The sequence below is a fragment of the Podarcis vaucheri genome, assembly GCF_965113315.1.
Source record: "Podarcis vaucheri genome assembly, chromosome: 4".
Taxonomy (NCBI): Eukaryota; Metazoa; Chordata; class Lepidosauria; order Squamata; family Lacertidae; genus Podarcis; species Podarcis vaucheri.
This window is the reverse complement of record NC_138762.1, coordinates 77,749,241-77,764,334: the sequence shown is the minus strand read 5'-3', so window position 1 is coordinate 77,764,334 and position 15,094 is coordinate 77,749,241. Positions and strand designations below refer to the sequence as shown.

The 15,094-nt window shown below is 42.2% G+C and overlaps 1 protein-coding gene and 1 long non-coding RNA gene across 3 annotated transcripts in view; both read left to right on the top strand.

Moving 5' to 3' along the window:
• The window catches only part of LOC309530928, a 39,604-nt gene extending 27,963 nt beyond the window's left edge, over window positions 1-11,641 (top strand). The window contains exons 6-7 of one of the 2 annotated variants that reach the window (XR_014218959.1): window positions 9,332-9,467; window positions 11,393-11,641. This is a non-coding gene — a long non-coding RNA (uncharacterized lncRNA). Of the gene's footprint in view, window positions 1-9,331; window positions 11,005-11,392 lie in introns of those variants that run through there. The other variant, XR_014218960.1, reaches the window with a different exon arrangement.
• A 2,839-nt stretch (window positions 11,642-14,480) lies between these two features.
• The window catches only part of AFF3 (ALF transcription elongation factor 3), a 224,539-nt gene continuing 223,925 nt past the window's right edge, over window positions 14,481-15,094 (top strand). The window contains exon 1 of the mRNA XM_082220026.1: window positions 14,481-14,693. The gene's annotated coding sequence lies outside the window, so the exon portion shown is untranslated. The remainder of the gene's footprint in view (window positions 14,694-15,094) is intronic.

Sequence of the window (15,094 nt, the reverse complement as noted above, 5' to 3'; positions counted from 1 at the left end):
CGGTTCGAACTTCCGCGAAGGGGTGAGCTGCTGCTGCTCTGTCCAGCTTCTGCCAATCTAGCAGTTCAAAAGCACACCAGCGTGGGTAGATAAATAGGTACCACTGAGGGGGGAAAGTAAACAGCATTTCTGTGTCCTCTGGCACTCGTCACGGTGTTCTGTTGTGCCAGAAGCAGTTTAGTCATGCTGGCCACATGACCCTGTGGACAAATACTGGCTCCCTCAGCCTGAAAGTGAGATGAGTGCTGCAACCCCATAGCCACCTTTGACTGGACTTAATCGTCCAGGGGTCCTTTACCTTTACCTATTTTACAAGTGGAAATTAACACACACACACATAAAAATGTGTCAATGGAATTGCCCTTTGGCTTTGTTGTACTGTACATTTCCAGCAAGTTATGGCAGAGGGGAAATTAACTTGGAGTAGGGGTGGGAAATTAAATGATCCATGGATAATTTCTAAAAGAAAATTGACACTCGGCATTAAGGATGATTTGAATCTTCAAACCATAGAATTGTAGAATTGTAAGGGAGCACCAGTAGGGTTGCCATATTTCAAATAGTGAAAAGCTGAACAGAAAAGTTGTTGAGCTTTTTTGGGGCAATTGTGGATCATTGTGTCCTTTATCTCCATAATTCAAGATGTATGAAGTTTAATGGAACTGGTTTCATTCTTCTTCTTCTTCTTTGGCGATCACTCATAGCCGAGTAAGATTGTCTTCCATAAACAAGGAGTCCATAAGTAACTTTGGAGGCCAATTCTGGACCCATACGTCCTTCCACAGTGGGGACATTGGTTTCTGGGCGGGAGTTGATCACAGTGTGGATTTGCCAAGCATGCCTTCCTCTTAGCATGTTTCTCCCTTGCGTTCTGAGTTTGAGTGTCTTCAAAGTCCACAACACCTTTGGTAAAGGCTGTTCTCCAACTGGAGCACTCACAGGCCAGTGTTTTCCAGTTGTCGGGGTATAACATTTCCAAATGGCTTCATCTTATCCTGGTGAAGATGTTTGCAGATAGATAGATAGATGATAGATAGATAGATAGATAGATAGATAGATAGATAGATAGATAGATATAGTAATGCTATATTTTGGCTGATCTTCTGCTATTGTGTGTAGTACATGTGCAAGAATAAGGTTCTAGTAGACTCAAAGTTGCAACTCAGCTTCTGCTTCTTTTCCAAGACAGAGGATGGCATTGTAGCACTGCTACAACACTCTTAAACTCTGCAAAGGCACCCCCAGAGTGAGATCTTCATTTGATAGTTCTGGACGCACATTAACAGCTTGAGGTTTTGCATTTTGCTTTTCATCTCTTCGGTGAAACAGATGAATGGTATAATGGAAGCGCTTCCTAAGAGGAAGACATGAAATTCTTACATTTATAACAAAAAGTGTCATAAACCTCATTGTAATTCAAGCTTGAACTGTTCACCCTGTGCATGTCCAGAAACTCATTCTCTAATACTAGATGCAATGATCTCTGGAGGAAGATTTTCCATCTGTTTCCTTATGATGCTAAGCTGTTAGAGGTGTTCATTATTTATTGCATTTACTGGTTTACGTTAAGCTATGATTTTCCTCTTTTCTAGCATTAAGTATTCATCTCAGTAAAAATGGGATGTGCATGTTAATAAAGATTGATATTAAAAAGGGAGGGGGGAAGAGAAAATACTGTGGGTATTTGGGGTAAGATTCTTTTGTTCCATCTGTGAGGTTGGCAGTGAAACTCAGAGTCCTTGGCACTGGACAAACGGTTTAGGAGCAAGTGGCTTGATGATTTTGACTAAACGTAACCACAATCATACTTTAATAAGACCGAAATTAATCATAAAGATGATTAGTATAGTGATAAATCAGCATGGGCTGAATTGGCAATGGTTGCGCAGATGTTCTCAATTTCATAAGTAGCACCACTAACTTTAAATAATGTTACTCGTGTAATAAACTGGTGATCTATGAGTACTGTGATTTCAGATGCAGGCAGCACAAGCCTGTGTTGCACGACTTCATATTTCTACACTCCCTGAATTCAGTGTTAACAACCGCTTAGGTGTCACAAGCTAGTTGCAGAGGCTTCTTACATTACACAACAAGGAAATAGGAAAGATTGTTAGAAAAGGAGTCATCTGGGCTGTGAATTTGCATGACCCATCTCATTCGAAAGTGTTTTGGAGGAGGTGAATCTGAATTTCAAGATGAATTAGCCACCCAAAGCTGTGTTTGTTGGTACCAGTTTACAGAACTGTCTGTACTGAGACTCTCACAGTTCATTACCCATGTCAGTGAATGCATACACTTAAAGCGTTCCTCTGCTTGACCATTATCACATGGTTCACTTGGCAGCATTAAAATCCGCTTTTCATCCTGTACCTGCAAATGAAAAACAAAACTTACAAATGTAGCCACTAGGATGGATAAATAGATAGATGACTGGATGGAGATATATATATAGTAACATTTCACTGATATGATTGACTGTAGCATTAAAAAAGATATTTAATGGGAAAATGGCAATCTATATATTGTGGTGTCCTATGACCATGTTTTTCTCTCCACAAATATAGCAGCACTAACCATATCCAAGTAGACAGCTAATGGCTAATAGGTCACATTCACACCATTCATTTAAACAGTGCTGTTTTTCTAGAAAAAGAGGTGCCGGAAGTCACCATGACCACCTCCCTCATTCTCTTAAAATGGCAATGGCAGCCACCTGAGAGGAGCCGGAACTCACCTGAGGGGTGTCAGAACAGAGTTCGTGTGAGTTCCTCCTTAAAAAGCCCTGCATTCAAATCACATTTAATACACATTTAAAGCACATGGCTTCCTCCCAAAGTATCCTATAAACTGTAGTTTGCTAAGGGTGCTGGAAATTGTAGCTCTGGGACAGTGTGATTTAGTTGTATTTTAGATGTGCTTTAACTACATAGTGTGGGTGTTAACTAACCTTAAAATGTGGATCAGTACCCCAGGCTCTGTAAGATAAGATTAAAAGTAAAGGTAAAGGACCCCTGACAGTTAAGTCCAGTCACGAACGACTCTGGGGTTGTGGCGCTCATCTCGCTTTACTGGCCGAGGGAGCTGACGTTTGTCCGCAGACAGTTTTTCCGGGTCATGTGGCCAGCATGACTAAGCTGCTTCTGGCAAAACAAGAGCAGCACATGGAAATACTGTTTACCTTCCCGCCGGACTGGGAAGGTATCTACTTGCACTTTGACGTGCTTTCAAACTGCTAGATTGGCAGGAGCTAGGACCGAGCAATGGGACTGAGCAACGGGAGCTCACCCCATTGCATGGATTTGAACTGCCGATCTTGCAGTCAGCAAGCCCTAGGCTCTGTGGTTTAGACCACAGCACCACCCACGTCCTGTAATGTAATGTTGTGGTTCGAGGACCTGATCCGCGCTTTGTGGAATGAATACAAACGGACACAGTGTATAAGGTTAATGGGCAAGAAAAGGCCACAACTTTATTGATTACAGCAAGTGAGAAGGTATTGGCTTAGGCATTGGACCACAACAGATTGACTCCACCCACTCGGAGAGGGGTGAGCCTAAAGGGGGTTTATTCACCAGTAGGTGGAGCCTGTTGATGCTAATACAACTATAAGCTCTCCCCTGATGTCACCGGGGGTCGTACCATGCCCCCCCACCACACAGGCATTGGACAGGATCCACAACCGCTGGATTCCTTTAACGGAATACCCAAATTTGAAGGGGTAGGCGATGGCCACACCTAGCCCTTCCACACACCAACAACACATTCCGATGCCTAACTGCCAAATACCAAGAAAGTTGTGACGATTGCTATGAGGTAGGTGAAAAAACCAAAAGGCCTAATGCCAGTTGGAAAAATTCCTACCAGGCCCCCTGGGCGACCAACCAAAGGTCCATAGCAAGGTCAAGCGAAAAGCTAAGCCCTAAGGTAGTGGTGGGTTGGTGACTCGCGATGAGAAGGTGAAAAGTGAGGTGGAATGGCTGGCGCGGCGGTATCTTAAACCGCACACCAACCGCCCCTCCAAGCAGCCCGGTTGGGCGCTTACCTGTGGGCGTGGTTCGCCAGCCAGGTAAGTGGGGCAGGGGGCATAACGCCCCCTGCATGACGCAGAAATCGCGTCCCGCCCACAACACCTCCCCTCCGTGAGGAGGAGAGGCTTAATGTAATGTAAGATTAGTCAAATCAGTTAGCACTTAAATGGCCCCTCTTTTGGTTGTCGCCTGTCCTAAAAGGCTCTTATGCTGCCCCAGGATTCTCTTGGAGAAATATGCAATATATATATATACAAAATGAGAGATTGTTATCTCATTGCACTGCAGCTAAAGGAGCAGCTTTCATGTATGCCACATTATGTAAATTAACCGTAGCAAGTGCTCTAAGTATTAGTGACTGGCTCAATATAAATATTTGTGTTTTGTTAACAATAGAACAGAACAGTTTATCATGTTCTTGCTTGCAGTAGCTTTCTGATGTCATGGAGGATTTCAGATAAACTTGTTATAATTTTGATCCTGTGGTTGTTGTAATAGAAAAGTTGTTAAGATTAAAATCTCTGTCAATATGTACTACTGTGAGAGCCACGAGGATCAAAGCTCGATGAAGAATGAATACCTTTTTTTTAGCCAGACAAATGTAAAAATGATATCATTATACTCAGTGCTTTTTTTCTGGGGGGATGCAGGGGTACGCATAACCCTAAACATTTTGTAAATCTAAGTTTGGCCTCATTGAGGGGCAGTATTTCAGTATGAGTAGAATTTTTTTTAACAAAAAAAAGCACTGAGTATACTAAACAAAGAAAATATTTGCTATTAAAAGTTCGCCACATGGGAAAGTACTTGGAAATCATCTAGTTCAGTGTTTCCCAAACTTGGGTCTCTGAAAACAGGGAGACTACAACTCCCATCATCACTAGGTAGCAGGACCAGTGGTCAGGGATGATGGGAGTTGTAGTCCAAAAAACAACTGCAGACCTAAGTTTGGGAAACACTGATCTAGACTTGATTTCCTGTGGCTCTCCAGATACTGTTGAACTCCAGTTCCCATCAGCCCTAGCCAGCACGGCAAATGGCCAAGGATGTTGGTAGTTGTAGTCCATCAACATCTAGAGGGCACCACGTTGGCAACCTCTCTTTTACTACGCTGAGACTTGCCCATATCCGTATCTGTCTCAACAGGTCCATGTACAGGGTGAGTCCTTTAAAAGAAGCCCCGTGGATACAGAGTACACATGTTCCATGGGGCCTCTTTTAAAAGACTGGCCCTGTATATTAACGAGCAAAGAAAACTCTAGCGCTATTATCCCTAGAAGCTCTGGGTTGATTCATGTGGGAAAAGGTGGTCCTTGAGGTATCAAGAGTCCTGAGGTCAACCTTCAAAGAGCTATCGGGTACAGCAGACAACCTTTCCACTTTCCTAGGCTTATAGGAAAAAACAGCTGAGGATGCCATGGGGTTTTCTGAATGGTATTGGGGGAGAAATCTGATTTCATCATTTAAAGGTGAACTTACTTAGGCACTTTCCAAAATAATATGCAAACTGAAACAGCCATCCTTTGGAATTTGCATGTTTCCAACTGTTGCAGTAACATTCTCTAACCAATTAATGTATACAAAACTACATATAATAGGGCAAAGTGTGTGTATAAATGCATGTATTAGCAGAAATAAAATACAGAAATGCATTACATTAGGAAACTTTGCTTTATGGCAGTGTGTTATATTAGGCAAAATTGAATACAAATGTGAATATTAAGATGAATTTTAATGAGAACTTCAAATAAAATCTCGTGGAAATGTGGAGAACTGAAGACTAGAAAAATAAGAAACTTAGAGAAACCAAAACTGGCAGATTCCCTCATTTCCAGGTTTTCAAGAAACACAGGCCCACAGGAAGGCTGCAGAGTGCAGACCACAGAGAGATGGTGTGTAAAATGAATGGCACACTCATTGGCCACCTTGAAAGGGAAGCATAACAAAAAAAGCTGCACCCAACCTATTTCACCAAATTTTTCTTTTCCATTTCACAATTTTTGGATGCTATTTTTTTCCTCATAAATGGATGGAGAACAGCCAAGGAAAGAAATATTCAACGTAGTGCTACAAAATACAAATTCCTTAAAGGAAAGAAGACAACACCCAGGCTCATAAACTATTGTGGGGGCATATTTCTATGGAAATCAACACTAAGCAGGGAAGCGAACTAATAAGAACTGAAACAGCTTCTTAAACAGTAGCACAGTTCATGTACTTCTGAATGACGCAAGTCAATTTGCATCTGCTGTTTCTATTTTTCTGGATCCAAGTCACATGTGGCCTTATCCATAAAGATTTATTTACGCATTACTCTCACGGGAAGAAAAGTCTGCTACACTCCTGGTGCATCTTGGATTCCACAAATGTAATTTCCTTAAAAAAAGGCATATTTTACAGAAAGGAAGCCTTGAGGGGACAAAGAGCTTTATGTTATTACGAAGCCAGAAAAATACAGTAGAAGTATGAGCCAGGTAGTCACCACAACAAAGACAGTCTGTCATGAACTGTTTTTCCAGCTTCGTGAGGAAATGATCTGACTGACATATTAGATCAGGCTCCTTATAACTGAGTGGACTTGTGCTGGCTGTCTGATTTCAGACTCACACATTTTTAGCTTTCAGCAACGAGGCAGTCAAGTGAAGTGTCTTAACCACTTGATTGCAATAACAAGATGGAATCTAGTGGGGTTCATTATGAGTTAACAACTCATGCACCACAAATTAACCCAGAGCATCTTTCCCTCTCCCCTTGTTGAACAGCTGATAGTCTGGTGATCAAGTGACAACATTAACATGTTTTAGTGTGTCTTCCACTGACTGGTCATTAATGAGGTAAGAAAGTTAATTGCCATACAGTGAAACTGTCCAGTAGCTGTTAATAATGGGAAAGATATAGTTGTACACACGAGTTTTGAGAACTAGTTTCAGCAGCCTTCCATCTCAGCTGTCACCAGGAGTGCTCTCAGTGGTGGACTTTGGGGTCTTAAATTGCAGTGGCGCCTTGTGCAACATGTTACTGCAACATTTGGCACCCGCCGCCTCTCACCTTCCAGTCTACTTCATAGTTGTGGCACCCCCAAGGCTCCAGGGCCAATGCAACTGAACCAGTTGTTCTCCCTAAATCTACCTTTGGTGCTCTGCTAAGCATTGCTCCCACATAAGCCTCACAGGAAGGAATCAGGGAGAAATACTTGCTGCAGGGCATATCTAAGCATCTAGGAAACATAAGGATTGCTTTTCAAATACTTCCTTATCCAACTTTTCAGATAAGTGGTAAAGGTACAGCTATCTTGCATATTTCAGGCAGCAATCCTAGTCCCACTCACCTGACAATAAGCTCCACTGAATTCAATTCTGAGTAAATATGGTTAGACTTCAGGTAAAAAGGTAAAGGACCCCTGGCAGTTAAGTCCAGTTGCAACTCTGGGGTTATGGCGCTCATCTCGCTTTACAGGCCATTTGTCCACAGACAGTTTTTCCGGGTCATGTGGCCAGCATGACTAAGCTGCTTCTGGCGCAACAGAACACCGAAACCAGAGCAGTACACAGAAACGCCGTTTACCTTCCCGCTGGAGCAGTACCTATTTATCTACTTGCACTTTTGGGGGTGCTTTCAAACTGCTAGGTTGGCAGGAGCTGAGACTGAGCAACAGGAGCTCACCCCGTTGCGGGGATTTGAACTGTCAACCTTCTGATCGGCAAATCCAAGAGGCTCAGTGGTTTAGACTACAGCGCCACCCACTTCTCTTTGGTTAGACTTCAGAGGTGAGCCAAAATAAATAAACTGGAATTCATCCCAATCTGATGCAGGTTTCTTTTCTAACACCTTTTACAGTTTAGAGTGACCAAATCTATTTACCAAAAATAAAATTCGGAAAGCTTAACTTCAAAACGTTAAATTTGTGTGTATGTGTGTGCATACTGAAAATAAATAGCTCGCCCATATGCTATACAAAGCTAGTTCTTAAACACAATAATTTCAAAACTCAGCATGACAAGGAAAGCAAGAAAACAATGCAAATCTGGCATTCTATCATCCAAGTAGACATTGGGGTGAAAATTACATTATTGCAGGGGAGGGGAATGCAATGCACACAGTTATAAGAACTCAAAGTTAGCCTGTTCAAAAACCTGTTTAAAAGGTCCTCCTGTATATACAAAGTAGATGCATTAGGACGCAAAGTATGTATTTTGAGCCCACAACCTTGGGGAGAGGAGGCATAAATATAAATTAGCTGTTTACTGCATAGATAATAATCAAAGCTAAATTCCAAACTAATGTTGAGCTAAAGTGGGAGAGGCATACAGACTGTGCCGCCGCCTTCTTTTGGACAAATATTTTGCCCCACTTTGCAAAAGCGTGCAGATGTGTTGGCAAGAGTCGTGAACAGCCCTTTGGACCTAGTTGCCCTTGCCAGGGCAACTAGGTCCACACTCCTGGCCTCAGTTCTGGCATTCTTAGGCCGCAGCCCTACGTACGCATACCTGAGAGTAAGTCCCCCATGGGGCATACTTCTGAGCAGACGCGGGTAGCATTACAGTGTTGGGGCAGGATGGGGATGCTGGCGTAGACGCACACCCAGCTCCTCACCCCAAAGCAGTGCAGATGAACAATGTCCATATCCAGATGTGCCGCTGAATACAGATGACTTCTATCCCCACTTCGGAGGAATGTGTGTTTGGCTGCACATCAGAATGGATGCACATCCCCATTCACATTACAGTTGTACCTTGGTTTTAGAACAGCTTAGTTTATGAACAACTTGGATTAAGAACGCTGCCAACCCGGAAGTAGGTGTTTTGGTTTGTGGACTTTGCCTTGGAATAAGAACATGTTTCGCTTCCTGTTGTGTGTGTTCCATTTGTAAATTGAGTCTCCCGCTGCTATGGGAAAGCACGCCTTGGTTTAAGAACGCTTTGGTTTAAGAATGGACTTTCTGAACTGATTAAGTTTGTAAACCAAGGTACCACTGTATGTCCGAACTAGTCATGCAGACCTGTGCACAACTAAGGCTCGATGGGCGCAAAAGGTGGGCGGACAAGGAAACTGTTAATTAACTTCTCAGTTAATTATTTCTGGTACTGATACAAGCTCTCTTCCCTGTGGTTTTTAGTGGCTTCCTCCAATAAGAGATCCAGGATATACAAGCTATTACAAGGCGAACGTTTTCAATCAGTCCCCCCCATCCCCATTTTTTACAAGACAATATAGAATTGATTGGTGTTTCTTCTTTTTTTATTTATGTTGACATAATAACTATTTCCTTCTCATTTCCTGCTGTCTCTTTTTTCCACCAGTCGTGATGGATGCAGTGCGAACAACATTTGCACAGTAGATTGCTAGCACTCAGCTCTCTTCTACAAATATCTCTCCCAACTAGTAACTAGCTGATGATTGCAGGGGAAGGAAGTGTACCAGAACAATGAACACCAGGTTTGGAAATAAGAATTTGGCTGTTATAACAAAAATAGTCATTGTGAGTGTTAATCACCAAAATTGAATTTTACTGTGTACTGAACTGTTCACCAGTTTGACACCTTGAAATTGAACTAATCAATTTTTCGTGCAGGAACACCAGCTTCGAAATTGCAACCCTTAATATTCCCGGAATGGAAAGAAAAAAACACAAACCTCAGATTTTAAGACGGGATTATATTGTGTTTGATAGAGTTAGCACGGCCGTTCTACTGATGAATTTCTCCTCGACTTTCACACTGCATTAGAAGATGATGCACACTTGATTTCTACAGTGCCAGTGCAAAATGCGGGTGGTTTTTTTTGTGTGTGTGGTCACAGTAGCTTAAAAAGTCTGTTAGGGGAAACATTATTTCCCTAGCTAATCAGTATTTTAAAAATAATATTATAAGTCGCCAATCTTCCTTTGTTAGGCAGATTCCTTGTTTATTGCCTGGGATGGGTGGTTAATAGTTTCTTCAATGGGAACTAGTGGCTGGGACATACAAAGAAATCTCTCTTGAATTTCTGGAATGGAAAAGCTGTAAGAATTGGGGTGGTGGGGGAGTGACACATCTCACCTGTAAGGGAAGTGGCATGTGTATGTGGGAAGAAACAAGTGTTGGGGCAGATTTTCGAACAGAAAGAGAGAGGGAGGGAGAGAGGAAGGGAAATGATGACAAGCAAGCTAGAGATTACAGGGAATGCATTAACGCGTTTCACATCTCTGCTTTTAAAAAAATAAACAAATTGCAAGAGCGGGGCCATCCCACATAAGGAAGGTAATTAATCTTCCCCGGTTGCGACAACAAATCACGCTGGTGCTGCTATTTGATATTGCACTGCCAGTTGATGCTTCCCCTGAGGTAATTAGTGGCTGGGGCAGAAGGAGTGTTCGGCTTTTTCATCAGGCATGCGCTGAGGAGGGAAGGTTAAACCGCCTCTCGTGGTGTGGTCCCATTACTGATCACCCACCTCTCCGTCGCTATGCAGGCACCTTTATCCCAGGTTTGATCTGCAGCATCTTCAGTTAACATGGCTGAAGCAGAAGGGGATAGAAAAGATTCCTCTGCTTGAGACTCCTTGAGAGCTGTTGCCAGCCAGAGTAGGCAATACTGGCTTCATACATACCACACATTTAAAGCACATCTCCACCCCCATCGTTCAGCCCGGACACTGAGATCCAGCGCCGAGGGCCTTCTGGCAGTTCCCTCATTGCGAGAAGTGAGGTTACAGGGAACCAGACAGAGGGCCTTCTCGGTAGTGGCACCCACCCTGTGGAATGCCCTCCCATCAGATGTGAAGGAAATAAGCAGCTATCCTATCTTTAAAAGACATCTGAAGGCAGCCCTGTTCAGGGAGGTTTTTAATATTTAATGCTGTACTGTTTTTAACACTTGATTGGGAGCCGCCCAGAGTGGCTGGGGAAACTCAGCCAGATGGGCAGGGTATAAATAATATATTATTATTATTATTATTATTATTATTATTATTATTATTATTATTATTATTATTATTATTATCTCTCTTGCCCTCCACCAAGAATCCTTGGAATTCTAGTTTGTTAAGGATCTGGGAATTGCAGCCTCTGTGAGGCATAAATTCCTTTTTTCAAGGGAGGGGTGTGTGATTTAAATGCATGGTGTGTACACAGCCAAGGTTTAAGATTCTTTGCTTTCCTATGATGTGGATATACTGCCTGGTAGAAGCATCTGCTGCTTGTTTCCCTTTATGTTCTCCTTGTATACTTGCAAAATAAAGCAAACATTACAGAAATGCCCAAAGTCCCCACAGCACTTTCTCTTCCAAAGGAACCACCCAGGCCGTGTTTCTTATCACTCAGGGAAGCAGGGAGCTCACAACAATATAAAACCTTACTTATCCATTATTAAACATTATTTTAGATAAATCATTGTCAACTTGAGCTAGTGATCTCTTCCAGATGCGAACGCTCCAGTGCATATCAATAGATGAAGCTACTCTGCAGAAAGGTACGTTTGCCAAAGAGCTTCCCTCTCCATGGTGGAGACCGTAGCAATCTGCATGAACTCTGTGTGTATCTGAAATGAATAATGTGTATTATTTAACTATATCCAGGTGACTTTTCAGGTACTGTGCTGAGCAGCCTTATCCTAAATATTTATGCTGATACCTATTTGATGTGGGACGCGGGTGGCGCTGTGGGTAAAACCTCAGTGCCTAGGACCTGCTGATCGTAAGGTCGGTGGTTTGAATCCCCGTGGCGGGGCGAGCTCCCATCGTTCGGTCCCAGCTCCTGCCCACCTAGCAGTTCGAAAGCACCCCTAAGTGCAAGTAGATAAATAGGGACCGCTTTATAGCGGGAAGGTAAACGGTGTTTCCGTGTGCGGCACTGGCGCTGGCTCGCCAGCTGCAGCTTCGTCACGCTGGCCATGTGACCTGGAAGCGCCGGCTCCCGGCCTCTTGAGCGAGATGAGCGCGCAACCCTAGAGTCGGACACGACTGGCCCGTACAGGCAGGGGTACCTTTACCTTTTATCTGCTCTGATAGATTTGTTGCTAATCAGCAATATATTTCCAAAACATTTGTTAATTGGTTTGTGCAGGCAATCTTAGGATGAGGCCCTTTTTTGCTTGTTTTGAATCAGAATAATATGGAAGTGTCAACACATCTCCCAGACTCTTATATACATATACAAACTGGGCTCTGTCTGAAAAATCATGCCTGGCAACCGAGATTGTATGAGTGCGGCCCAGAAAAATCTGGTGGAAACTGCTGATCAGCTTTTTGATGGAGATTCTGAAGCAGTGGGACTGAATCTAGTATTCTGCTCTTTCTCCCAGAAAACTCATCATGAGTTTATAGCACTAGGCTGTACATACACAACTTAGTTGTTGAATTAGGCTGGACGATTGTGGATACACAACATCTTTTTCCAAACATAACTCTGTTCAGCTAGGGAAAAATATCCACAACCAGGAAAACATGCTTCCATCAACATGATTGGTGATATTGTACATATATATATCTGAGAGAGAAAGAGAATAACGGCAAATATATTGAATAACAAAATCGAATTCAATTTTTATTTTCCAGACCACTCATAACATTTGACAGAGACTATGCAAGGTATTTGACTTGATTTTATAAAGCCCCCTCTGCATTATGAAACTGTCACAAAAATCCATTTAAGTCTCAGGTTTTAATATAGATTGGCTGTATTTTCAGATAGCATTTGATATGGAATATTAGAAAGCAATGGAAACTGTCAAGAGAGTATTCTGATGGTCATAAATATATCATTACTATGATGACATACTGCTGAATAGCTTTAATTGTTTTTATGAACACATTTTCAAAGCCCTAGCAAGCAAGTAACTACTCTATTTGCACTTATAAAAATAATGCTCATTATTCACTCCTTGTATCTTTAAAACTGAGTTTTAGTGGTCCTCACTTTCAGACAATTGAAACTGGTCTGATTAACTCCAGATTTTATAACTATTCTGAGTTCCAGTTTTTAAAAAAGTTGTTAATTTTTCTGGCTAATCAATATTTTAAAATATCAATAGAGGCCATGGAAGAATATCTGCATATATGAATTGCCAGGTTAAGAACTGTTGGCAAAATGTCAACATTCCTCTGGTTTTGGACAAATTATTGGTCATGTCTAATGTCTAAGCCTCATTTTAATGGGATATTCAAACACATGCTTAACATTTACTGAAATCAGCCTAAAATTGTATGCAAATCCACTTGTATGAGACTTTTTTAAAAACACCACAATGTAGCATCTTGCCCCATGTCTCATTACCACTGGGGAGTGTGCTGTTGTGCTCAGGTCCTGCTTTTGGCTTTCACATACATCTGGTTGACTACTATGATAAGGTAAAGGTAAATGACCCCTGGACAGTTAAGTCCAGTCAAAGGCGATCAAGGGGTGTGGCATTCATCTTGATTCAGGCTGAGGGAGCCAGCATTTGTCCACAGACAGCTTTCCAGGTCATGTGTCCAGCATCACTAAACCACTTCTGACACAACCGAACACCATGACGAGTGCCAGAGCACAAGGAAATGCTGTTTACCTTTCCGCCTCAGTGGTACCTATTTATCTACTTGCACTAGTGTGTTTTTGAACTGCTAGGTGGGCAGGCGCTGGGATGGAGCGATGGGAGCTCATTCCTGTCAAGAGGATTCAAACCACTGACCTTCTGATTGGTAAACCCAAGACCACAGTGCTACCTTGTATTCCCCTGCCACTATGATAACAGGATGTTGGAGCAGATGGGCTCTTGGCCTAATGCAGCAGGCTTTTTTATGTTAGTGTACTATTCGTGTAATTCATGTATGCCTGTGCGATCTTTGTTATTGACATTAACTAGTTGCAACAAACCATACTTCGTATCATGAGCATAAATAGTGGTGCAGGAAACACAGAAAAGTCTTTCTTTTCTTAAACTAGCCAATGGTATGGCTCTGTTACTGTCATTCCAGGGTAGCCGCAAGCTGTAATTTTAGTACAATATTCATGGGAAGCCTGTTTTTTGATTGCTCATCTTTCCCACACTAATGCCCATTTCTTCAGCTTCTTCATATCCATTCTGGCATTTCACATTTTGTGGACCATTTATCAGTTCTGCTGTGAGCGAGCCAGAAAAAAAGGGGAAATTCAATGAGAACTTCCCTAAGATAACTTCATTCATTTGCAAAATGGAGAAAAGAAGCAAGCGTAATAAAAAAATCTTGGTCAGCCATTGTCTCCAAAATAAACACACAGAAGTGTTGCAAAACCAGCTTTCATATTGCTGCATGAATTCTAGCCAGCTCATATGCAGCCATCTAATGCAGATTATTCCTGCCAGGAGCATAAATAATCTTAGCATGGTGTGTGTCTTGTAAGGGTCATTGCTGGGTTAGGGGGAGAACACACAAAAACATACCACGTATGGTGGCAGATTTATAGAACCTCCTCTGGAACATCTCTTCACGATACGCACTTTGTCCCCGCTACAGGTTTTGGAAGCATCCAGGGGGTAAAGGCCTCAATTAAGATAGTCACAGCCTGCTGCATTTTTAACTTCTAACAATGCTCGGGAAAACCATCTGGAAATAGTCTGGATATATATAAAGAAACATTTGAAAATTGCAGGATATGTAGGAACCCGGCATCGCTGTAATTATATGGATGAAGAGGTGAACTAATCATCACCAAATTTTAAAGGAAAGGTGATTATATTAATGGCTTTCTCTTCTCATATTTTAGTGACCATAAAATACATTTAAACTGGTTCAGTGATGGGAATCCCAAGTTTAGATAAAGGAATTCAGATGTACATGATCCCCATAACAACTGAATCATCCACTAGTTTAAGTGCATTTAAACAGACAACTGTTTACTGAACACCACAGTTTGATAGGTTTACATTTAATTTCTTCACACATCCTATGATGTGTGTGTGAGAGAGAGAGTGCATGGGGTATACGTGTTGTGCCTAAACTTTCAGGGAGTAAGGTAAATGTAAAGGGACCCCTGACCATTAGGTCCAGTTGCGGACGATTCTGGGGTTGCGGCACTCATCTCGCTTTATTGGCCGAGGGAGCCAGCGTACAGCTTCTGGGTCATGTGG